The sequence below is a fragment of the Mus caroli genome, unplaced genomic scaffold, assembly GCF_978045245.1.
Source record: "Mus caroli unplaced genomic scaffold, Mus_caroli_1 scaffold_4, whole genome shotgun sequence".
NCBI lineage: Eukaryota > Metazoa > Chordata > Mammalia > Rodentia > Muridae > Mus > Mus caroli.
In genome coordinates, this window is record NW_028227259.1 from 105517237 (window position 1) to 105529133 (window position 11897).

General features: G+C 43.4%; 1 pseudogene; it reads left to right on the top strand.

Annotated features, from left to right (window-relative positions):
- Positions 1-11376: 11376 nt before the first annotated feature.
- On the top strand, positions 11377-11694 carry LOC110294777 (cytochrome c, somatic pseudogene; annotated as a pseudogene).
- The last annotated feature ends 203 nt before the right edge of the window (positions 11695-11897 follow it).

Sequence of the window (11897 nt, forward strand, 5' to 3'; positions counted from 1 at the left end):
TTCGTCTCGATGTATAATGACTCTTGAATATTTTCAGTCTTCTTGAGGATTTAACCATTCCTTTGTAAATCTCTTTCACTTATATTTCTTGAGTAGAATGATCCCACACAGCCTGCCTGCCTGCCTGCCTGTCAACCTTAGGTTCCTGGGAGAAGACTGATTTGTCTAGCACTTGTCACCATGTCCCCTAGTTCAGTCGGTGTAAAGGAGATTGGGTTAAGCACAGATGATGGCAGTTGAAGACATTCCATCTCAGCCAGGAGGTAACTTCCAAGGAAGGAAGTTATTCCACTCTAAATCACCCCAAGGATAATTTTATTTCCCCAAAGGAGCTACTAAAACTGATTCAAAAATCCATATGTGTACAACACAAAACATATCAGGGTAGAGTTGTGAGAGGAGGAAGATCACATTTTGTAGAAATTTTTAATCCCAACCCTGGGATTCTAACCCAGCCTTGATCATTTAGTTCCCAGATAAAAGACATACACAACCTTTATATTTACAATCAGCCTTAAACAGGACAAGAGCTGGGCATATATCTACCCTCTATGTTATTAGAAACTACTTTCCTATTGATAACCCCAAATTAATATATTTTATGACAACCTTGCTCATTGAACCATAAGGTAAATCCAGTATGGAGGAGTTCTTTTAATATTTGTGGAATATTTAATTAGAATTCACTTAGTACTTATTGTGTTTTATTTAGGCTGCTCTTAACTCCAATCGGCTGGCCCTCAGGGCCACCTAAGGCCCTCTGGCTCACCTAACCCATGGTGGCTTCTCCTTCCTCCTCCACCTTCTTCTTGTGATTCTCCTCCAACCCCCAAGCCTGAGAACCCTAAACCCTACCTATGTCTCTTCCACCCAGCTATTGGCTTTAGGCATCTTTGTTTACCAATCAGAAATAACTTGAGGGCAAAGTCACACAGTGTCACTTGGTTCTATGTGCAGAGTCTCTTGTCTCTGGGAAAACCAGGTCTTGGGGTCTCAGAGTACAAGCAGCATCAGGCCAACCCACTACAATAACAGACAGTTTTAAGTCTCTCTAATTAAATGTTCCACACATATCAAGAGAAGTCCTCCACTTACCTCATGGTTCAATAAGCGAGATTGTTATAAAATATAACAGCAGGGAGTGGGGTGGGGTGGGGTGGGGATGGTACCTGACTGGCCCATGCCAAGATGCCCCCTAAGAAATCACACCATGCAACAGACTTAATATAATGGAGGCTTATTTGGGGTCAGGAAGGGGAGTGAGGACCTAGAGAAGGGATAGAGGCAGCAGAGCCAAGGGGGCAGCGAAGCATGGACCGAGAAGGACAGAGAAGGGGAGAGAGAGACTGGCTGGGAACATGCGGGAACAGAGGGAGAGAGGGATGGAGAGACCTGGAGAGGCAGAGGTGAGCGGTCCTTTTATACATCACCTAGCCTGGTAACAATAACAGATGATGGGTAACGGAAGCCATTGCTAAGTCCCTGGCATTGCCTAGCGGAATCACCTGTAAACTAACAGTGATAGCATGTGGCTGCCTATTTGTGGGGGATGGGCAGGATGGAATAAGGTTATAGACCTAACAGCAAATACTAATAATGAAAGGGGGAGTAGGAAAAAGAGAAAAATATAGCAAACACCTTTCCCCAAAAGAGACGGGAGGCCAGAAGGAGAACCAGAAGAAATGTGAGCATAGCCAAGGAGCTTGAAGCATTTAAGATCGGAGAGCAGACAGTGCCAAGAATTTGAAAGCATCAGGCAGCTTTCTTGCCTAAGGTAAACACTCCTGAACCCTGCAGCTTCCTGAAGGGGGTCTGAGTGCATGACGTGGGAATCCCAAGACGCAGAAAGAGCCACCATGAAGATGGTAGAAAGAGAGTCAAAGCTCAAAGCCAAAGAGCAAACACAGGAAGGGTTGGCAGCTCCCAGGAGCAGAGGGGATAGGAAGCCAGCAGGTGTCACTGAGGAGGGCAGGATCCCAGCCAGGAAGCTGAGAAAAACCTGCTCAGACATTTCCTGGGCTCTAAGCCCAGCAAACACTGTCCCAGCTAGTGGATCAGGTGGCTAACAGGGAGGAAATTCTCCTCTGATGCCAATGGAAACAGGCTTGGAGTACAAAAGAGCCAAGGCTTTACTCATTCAAAGGCTGAAATAGAGTTCAGCTGAAACAAAGAGGTGAAATAGGTGACCCCAGAGCTTCTCCAGGGAAGATCTGTGGACAGGAAAAGGGAGCAGCTACGGACCTGCAGAGGGGCCCATCACTTCTTGTCCCTATGCTAAATGGATCAAAGCTCAAAAAATTCCACACTTGTGATGTCTGGACTTTAGTCCATCTTAGGCTTGCAATCACAATGGTTGAACATTCTGCATCTGGGTGGCCTGCAATGTGCTGTCTGGATACAACTAAGTGCATCCTCTTAGATTCAGATGTTAGGACCATGGATATAGCTCAGTGAGACAGCACTTTCCCAGCATGGACAAGGACCTGGGTTCGATCTCCAGTGCTAAATGCATACAGAAGAAGGCAAACTAGAAGAAGGAAGAAAGGGTGAAGGAGAGGGGATGGGGGAGGGGGAGAAATTCCAACACATTGAATTAAAGTAAAATAAGATTTAAAACTCTTGATCATCAGAGTCACATTTCAAATGCCTTCGAGCCATTCCTGCACGTGACTCCTAGTGGACAGCATACATTTAGAATATTTCTATCCTCACAGGAAATTCTCCCAGGCAGCAAGGCTCTCTGGTAAGAAACTGACCTAGGAGAGTCTGGACTTCACTTAGAAGGAAAATACCTTCCTTCTGTGTGACTCAAGGGAAAATGTCCCCATAGAAAGGGAGGGCCTACCATCGTAGAGTCGTTGGCTCTTGTCACCAGAGCCCACAGCCCTCTCTCCCCTACCTCTGCTTCCCCCTCTCCCTCCCCATTTAACAGTCTCTAGCACAGAAAGCAATGGGACAGACAAACAGATGGAGAATAAGAAATAGCATCACCAGCAGGGCTTTCTGCAGGGCACACACAGCATCCTGTGTAATGAAGAAACACACACTCACTTCACAGCTCCATAGGGTCACTAAGGCAGGTTTTCAATGCCACGGATTTCTCCCAGTATCTGTTCCTGGCTTCACACTGGAGCACAAACAGGTTTCATACAGCTCCATGTTCCAGTCTACTCTCCCAGTTACAATCACTTGGCTAACAGGCTAACCTGTTGTTTCTTATCAAGACGTCCAGGATGAGAGCAGTGGTCACTCCTGCAAAATGTGGGCTCTTCTGTGGTTAGAGAAATGGGAATGAGAATACTTGCCAGAAAAAATATATATAATATTTTCACTGACAGTTGAGGGCAGTTAGTTTCCCAGGGAGAAGCACTGGTGGCAAAAGGCTTTACACAGGGAGGCCTTTGTCATTTTATGGGCACTCATCTGTCAACTGTCAGTGTGTTTCAAAGGGACTCGGGCCATAGTGTTTTCCTCTGTACCTTTCCAATCACGGTGGCCCAAATTTCCCTGACTAACCATTCGTCTTCCTATTTGCCTAGTCTGGTCACTTAACAATGAATAGAGATGTAGCGGTGATTCCGCAGCTGGGCATGGTGAGGAAGAGGGGCCAGCAGCCTGGCAAGAGAGGACTGGGAGGAGGGGGCTGCTACCCAAAGAATGGCCTTAGCATCTCTATGCAAGCCCTTCTGCACAGGGAGGAGTTTTTTTGTTTCTACTGTTGTTTCTTAGGGGAAAGGGATTGAGCCAAGTGTGGGGCTGGCAGGGCAGTAGCAGGGATCCTAAGGAGGCTCAGTAAATCATACCCCCTCCCTACACACACCACCACCACCACCACCACCTCCGGGGTTCTCTGGGACCTGCCCATGTGACAATATCATTGCTGGAAGTCTCAGAAGAAAATGAAGTGCACTCACGTGAGTTGTGGTGGTTTGTGTTGAAGCTGTGACAGGATTGGGTCACCCAACAGCATTTTTTCCTTGGCATTTTTTTATGATGCTCTTATTACATGTTATTATTTTTTTGTCTGTTTTTTTTCATTTAACTTATCATTAGAGAACGTCTGCTGTGTGGCACAGAAAATACCTTAACTATGTTTGATGAATTGGAAACTGGAAGTGGGTAACTTGAGCCTTGGAAGCTTCAGATTCGGGCTTTTCCAGGTACTTGACTGTCCCTTCTCCTTCTTAAGTTGCATTTCCACCACTGTAAACAGGAAAAAGAAATAAAAGTATCTACCTTGTATGGTTGTACACAGATTGAAATGAGCAAGATCATGCAGTCAGCCTTTGACTGTATGTTAGACTTCATGTATGTCTCCACCAGCTGCCCACACTCTGTTACTTCCTGACTTGTGTCTACCCTCCTAAAGGTGACTTTTCTGCCTTTGTCCATCATTTAGATCCACATGCACCCAGCAGGTGGGTGTGTTGGACAGCCAGGCCCTGCTCTTCTCCGTCCTTCAGAGTGGGCAGAACTCCAGGAAAGCCCAGCTTCTCTTCCAGACCTTCACATTTCTTCCTGTTCATGTCAGCATCTGCCCTTCTCCCACTACCCAACAGCATTTTTCCTAGACAATTTTTATGATGCTCTTATTACACATTATAATTTTTTATTTAACTTATCATTAGAGAACTTTTCTTTGCACAAAAATTTAAACCTGTCCTGTGTTTAAAATATTTTCTATTCTAAAGCCTTTCATCATGCTAAGGTTTGAAAAACTGTTTTGATTTTGAAGTGTTTTGATTAGCATATATTTTTATAAGTAATAACAGGTTTAATTTCTCTACACATACATGTTTTATTTCTGTCACATGCAACACTCTGTCCTCTCTTGTCTTGAAAGAAAAAGGAGAGGGCGGAGCCACTCCATTTGTTTTTCAAGACAGCTTTCTTTGACTGTTGTGGAACTCATTCTGACCTGGAACTCAGAGAAACGCCTGCCTCTGCCTCCGGAGTGCTGAGATTAAAGGGGTGAGCCACCACTGCCCCAGGGAGGAGAGGGTTTTATTGTAGACATGAAGGAGAGAACGAACAGCCAGAGGTACCTGGAAAGATACAGATTGAATGGAGGCAGTAGAACAGACCTGGCCTTCAGAGGAGAGAGAAAGGGGAAGAGCAAGAGAAAAGGAGATGAGAAAGAGAGGAGGAAAGAGAAGAGAAGAGAAGAGAAGAGAAGAGAAGAGAAGAGAAGAGAAGAGAAGAGAAGAGAAGAGAAGAGAAGAGAAGAGAAGAGAGATCAAAGAAGAAGAAGACCAAGAGAACCAAGACTGGAGACTAGAGGCCAGGAGAGCATGTAGCCAAAATGGCTGAGTTATCTAGGCATCTGAACTTGGGGAAAAGGAAGCCCAGAACTTGGGAGAGAAAGGAGCCACAAGTACTGAGGGATGCTGGGAGAGCAAGCTGGCATCTGCTTTGATATGTTAATCAACACCTCAGCCATTTGTCCTGGGTTCCTTTGGGACCTAGCAGCACACACACACACACACACACACACACACACACACACACACACACACCCAATAATCCCCTTCCTTTTCCCAACTAGCCTACCATCTACTTTCACCTCTCTCTCTCTCTCTCTCTCTCTCTCTCTCTCTCTCTGTGTGTGTGTGTGTGTCTCCCTCCCTCCCTCCCTCCCTCCCTCCCTCCCTCCCTCCCTCCCTCCCTCCCTCCCTCCCTCCCTCTTTAGTCTGTTAGTCTTTTGTAGCCCTCACTTCACTTGGAAAAATGAGGTGCAATTCAGTGAGGTTGTTCCTGTAAGAACATGTTAAAGTTGTGCAAGGTGCACAACGGAGATTGGAGGCGGCATGTGCGATTTACAGAGGTTTTTTAATGGTGGCACTAACAAAACTGTTTAAGTTGTCTAACTAAATTCTTTCCACCTACACTCTACAGCAGAGGATGCTGGCATTTCCATTACTGGTTCTGTGCATTCAGGTAGATTTACAGAATTCCTTCCTAAAGAGACTCCAGCCCTGCTTGGGACCCCGCCTACTCATTTTCAAGGGAAGAGGGCGTGGCCTTGATCAACAGAAGAGGCCAAGGCCTTTGGAGCTGACTTGGCCTGGATCCGAGGCTTCTTAGCTTTTATTCATTCTGCTCTCAGCTCAGTTTTTAAAGCCCACAGTGCTGTGCTTAGCTTGCTGCACAAAATCACTGCCCTCTGAGGACTTGTTGGGAAATATATTCTCACAATTACTGCCAATCAATGGCTATTTATGTCCCCCAAATGCAAAGATAGTGGTCTTGTGAACGTGAACTCCAGAATGTCTCTGGAGTCGGCCTCCATCTCTTCACTCCTCTTCCAGCCTTAGTCTCCTGAGCCTTCTGGAACCTTCTGCAACGGGAGCGACATCTAAAGCTTCTCACCATGCTGACTCTCACCTTAGCTTTCCAGGCTTCACACAGTAAGTGATTACCAGACAATAATAAAGACAGCATTTTGGGGTTGAGGGGAGATAGGATTTTGTTGTAAAGTCCAGGCCTGCCTGGTGTTCTTGGTCCTCCTGCTTCAGCCTCCTGAGTTTGGGGCTATAGGGGTATGTCATCACACCAGGCTGCAAACTTTGATAATTTAACAACAGCAAGAATAGGAAATGTAGCTGAGCCGGCAATCTGATTGCCTAGTGTACACGAAGCCCCAACCTTGATGCTGCACCATGTAAACTAGGCATTATTGTGCCTGGTACAAAGGAAGTAGAGGCAAGGGGTTAGGACCTCAAAGTCACCCTCAGCTACTCTGCCAATTTAAAGCCAACCTGAGGTACAGAGACTCTGTCTACAAACAATCAAGCAAGCAAACAAGCAAAAACACAAGTGAGGGCATCCTCGTTTAGAAGCCTTTGATGTCTTCTGAGGGTTCTTTAAGTTAAAGTGTGAACTCCTAACCCTGTCCTTCAAGGTCTCTCTCTCTCTCTCTCTCTCTCTCTCTCTCTCTCTCTCTCTCTCTCTCTCTCTCTCTCTCTCTCTCTCTCCCTCCCTCCCTCCCTCTCTCTCTCTCTGCTTCTTGTCCCCTCCATCCCAACCACATCTCAGCCATTCTGTCCTCTCTCTCTCTGCCCTCAGGAACTCCTAAGTACATCTACCCTAGGGCACACATGTGCACACATGTGGCTGCCTGCTCATCCATCCACCCCGACCCAATCTCCATTATGCTTCTCCTTTCCTCTTGATCCCACAATCTTCACCCATGACAAGATACTCTCTACCCATATTGGCTCATTTTAACTGTCACTGACTTCTGGATGTTTCCATTGTATCAATGGCACACTCGTGGTCATTGATAGTTATTTATCTATTGTTGAGATTATTGACTCTATCTGCCATTCTCCTCAAGTAAAGATAGATACTAAGACTGTGTGAGAACCCCACCACCCAAGGTCACTGTGGGCTCCACACAACACGAGTGATTGTTGGGTAGATGAAAAACAGAATATGGTCATGAAGGACATGGGATTCCTTTAGCCTTCTAAGTATTGCTGAACTCCGTTCTTGAATAAAGTCAATAAGGTATTTACAGTCAGATCACTAAATATTTCTTTGTACCATTTCTACTTGCTATATAAGTTCTTTATTTAAATGTCAATTAGAATCATTTAATTGGCCTCTAATAAGGATTATTATAAGATATGATATCTTATAAAAGTGTTCTTTTTTCATAAAACAAATGAAGATGTTATCCATTCTATGAGGTCCCATGAGAAAATTCTCCTAGAAAAAGCCATGCTTATTTAGAGCATCTGGTGGGTTTTGATCTTGTGGAGATCATAAAAAAGCAAATTTAAACAGTATCCTCCTTAAGGGCTCAGAGAGTGGCCCAGTTTGGGTAAATATTCATGCTATACCTTTGTACCCTAAAGTTATTTGTGTTGATATAATCCTTCTACCTTTTATTTGAAATCATCTTTTTCCTGTCTTTACATCTGTGTTATCATACACATCTTCCTGATCTGTCTTAAAGCCTTTCTGAGAGAAGGTGGGTACCAATAAACAAATAACACCTTTGGGCATTTCCCTGGAGGTACCAAAGCAATTGCAAAAATAAGGCCAAACTGTTCTCAAGTCTCCTTCGTAGTTGCCAAGGGTCGCTTAGGGCTCTCGAAAGTGTTCCCTGGATGGAGTCAAATTGCATCTTTAGTGATTTCCTTCATAAATACACACTGGCTGTCTAGGAGAACACTTGGAATCTTGATAATCAAAAGCTTATTGTGTGTTTGTGAAGCTTGGAAAGGAAACTGAAGCTAATACCAAGGGAGAATAGAATAAAGTTACATGTTTTCCTTTAAAACCAGAGGGACGGCATCTAAGACATAACGGAATGATTTTTCTCCACTTTGCTTTGCATTTCTAGTAGTAAGGTTACCCTGTTGTACATAATTAACTTGCTATCTATAAGAGCAGCTTTTTTAAAAAACAACCAGCTGTGATGTTTATGATGGAAAAGGCACTTGGGACATAATAATTTTATTATCTGGAAAGGTGTAAGAAGTTAAAACAAAAGGATTCCAAATATTGAATTTTTCTAGTCACTCACCTTTTACCACATTATATCTCGTTACAAAATATAAATGAGCCCCACACTGAAAATCTTTATTTACAAAGGAGAGAGTAGGATGCACTGGGCATTGGCTTATATGAACAATGAAACCCTTCTGGGTAAGAGCTGCCAAGAAAGTGCTTTGGTTAGTCCTCCTGGGTGTCCCCCTCCTTGTGCCTGGAAAGTTGTCCTTGGACTCTTGTCCTTGAAAGGCCCTCAATGTGCACCCTGGGATTCTTTCCTCTCTACTTTCCTTCATAACCACATCTGAGGGGGGCTTGGAGCAGTACCCTTCTTCTGGGGTTCACAGTTTTTATATCCTGTTTCCTGCTGGAACTGGTTTGGAGCCTGGGGATTACTTCAGGGGCTGGCCAGGGTTTTGTAGACTGAGCCTGTGGTTTTGTTGGCCATGCAATCCCCTCAGAAACTTGGCAGGCCTCTCATCTATTTGTCCAGGCTGGGTCCTATGGTCCTGGTCCCACTAGTCCTGATAAAGTATACAAGAGTTAAAGCTTGCATCTTCTCCTGTGTTCATCTCCTTCTCTCTCAACTACACAGTTTCAATGTTCCCTTACAGCCATCTAAAGATGGGTTCCTTTGAGCTGGCAGCTCTGGCACGCAGAGGATAATTGTTATAAACTATGTTGGAGCCCTGTCTTAGCCATGGTTAGTGACTGTTGCTTCTCACTGATCCACTTAGGACACACACACAATTAGAATTGCCATGAGCACAAGAACTCAGATGAATGCTTTTCAGTAACCTATTGGCTACAAACCTAATCTTTTTCTTTCGGCTCCTATTTGTAGATGAACTAGCTCTGGCCTGAATTTGCCTCTCTCTTTCAAGAATGTTCTATATGTGTCATGAAGCACTCATCAGATCCCAGCATTCTGAGCTGTCTCAGTCTCGCACAGAACATGGCAGCCTTCAAAGAGCTGCCTGAAGCGATGTAACACAAAACAAAGAGCTAACTGGAGTGATGTAACAAAATCTATTTTTTCTTGTATTTTGTTAAGCTTTGATGCTCCCTTACAAAAGATACAATGACTAATTGTAGCTGTGTTGACTTGCAGCACACCACCCCAGATAGGAGATTAGGTCCAATTTAAAGTGACATACTACTCCCAGTAATAAACTACACTGTGTGCTTTCTCATGTGTCCATAGTATTGAAGAATAAGCAGGAGAGGCAGGCCCGTGCTTCTGTTTCTTAAGCTCCTGGTGGCCCCCTTGATTGCCAACCAATGCCCATGCTTCTCAATCCTCAGTTCCAAGGTAGACTATTTGCCATCAGTTCTTCAATCTAAGCAGTCGCACATCCATTCAAGTCAGACAGGAAGCGAGGGGAAAAAAAAGGCATGCCTCATCTTCAAAGTGGAATTGACTGACCACATAACTTACATGACTACACCCAAGAAGGAATGCAGCCACCATCTTTCAATTTTGGTGGTTATTGGGTCAGAAGATGAAAGTGAGCTTTGGTAGACAATAGTCATGATTGGCCAAATTAGAAGGCTACAGGGATTCTTGAGAGAACACCATTCCCAAAGAGAGGAGTCCCAGGATTCAGCACTGTCCCGCAACCGGGGCTTGTGGGAGCTGGTGGTTTATAGAAAAAATTGAGTAGTTGTAGGTGAGACTTAGCAACTAGTTAATTAAAAGAGTGAGCTAACTGGATACATTGTTTCTTAGGAAAGCTGGGTGAGATTGTTCAGATATAATTTTGATGCTTCATATAAAAATGAACGGTGCAGCTTCAAAACCTGACTAAGGAGTTCTGGACAGCATGGCTAACGGTAGCATTTCTTTTGTTCAGAAAGTTGTCTTTGGCAGAAAATGAAAGATTTAGGAGTACTGGAATGCAGTGTTGGATTGTTTTCTCTAAAAATAAAAAATAAAAAATAAATAAATTGGAGAGGAAAAATGTGCTGACATGGTCCAGAGGTTCAAATGATATTGAGACTAAAGATCAGACAAAACTGAAAGTCTGGAGAATTGGAGAGCAACGGAAACAAGGAAGAGAGAGACTGGGGGAGGGTCTAGTAGAAAATGTCAAGGAACAAATCTGATAAGAATCAATGTGTCTTCAGCTCTATGTATTTATCTATATATCTATCCAACTATCCATCCATCCATCTACCTACCTACATTATCTATCTATCTATCTATCTATCTATCTATCTATCTATCTATCTATCTACCTACCTATCATTTATCATCTATTTATCTACCTAATCTATCATATATATATATATATATATATATATATATGTGTGTGTGTGTGTATATATATGTATATATATATAATCTATGTATCTATCATCTATGTGTGTATGTATGTATGTATTCATATATCATCTATGTCTCACACACATAATACATAACTAAGTACAAGTTTATAGTTTACACAAATACTTAAATGTGAGCTTTGTGCCTTGCTTTTGTTGTATATGTGGTAGATATAGGCATGAAAATTTTGGAATAAAATCATGTTAGTAGAACTGTTAAAGAAACTGAAGGGGAAGAGACTGACAATATGAAAATAAGGATATCATATTTTAAAAGCCCACACTCTTAAGGATAGACATTCCGTAAGAGTCTCTCCTAGGTAACCCAATCACAAAAGAACACACACGGTATGCACTCACTGAAAAGTAGATATTAGCCCAGAAGCTCGGAATACCCAAGATACAATTCGCAAAAACACATGAAACTCAAGAAGAAGGAAGACCAAAGTGTGGATTCTTCCATTCTTCTTAGAAAGGGGAACAAAAAGAGCGCAGGACATCTGTCTTCCAGTCCAAACATTCGAGGTGTTGACCAGCCCAGAGCGAATAAAAATGGGCGATGTTGAAAAAGGCAAGAAGATTTTTGTTCAAAAGTGTGCCCAGTGCCACACTGTGAAAAGGGGGGGCAAGCATAAGACTGGACCAAATCTCCATGGTCTGTTTGGGCGGAAGACAGGCCAGGCTGCTGGATTCTCTTACACAGATGCCAGCAAGAACAAAGGCATCACCTGGGGAGAGGATACCCTGATGGAGTACTTGGAGAATCCCAAGAAGTACATCCCTGGAACAAAAATGATCTTCGCTGGAATTAAGAAGAAGGGAGAAAGGGCAGACCTAATAGCTTATCTTAAAAAGGCTACTAATGAGTAATTCCACTTATTTATTACAAAACAAATGTCTCATGGCTTTTAATATATACCATAATTTAATTCATACACCAAATTCAGATCATGAATGGCTAACAATGTTCTTGTTGGACAGTCCTGATTTAAGTAAAACTCACTTGTCAAAAAAAGGGTGGGGGGGACAAAATACCCATGGAAGGAATTACAGAGACAAAGTTTGGAGCAGAG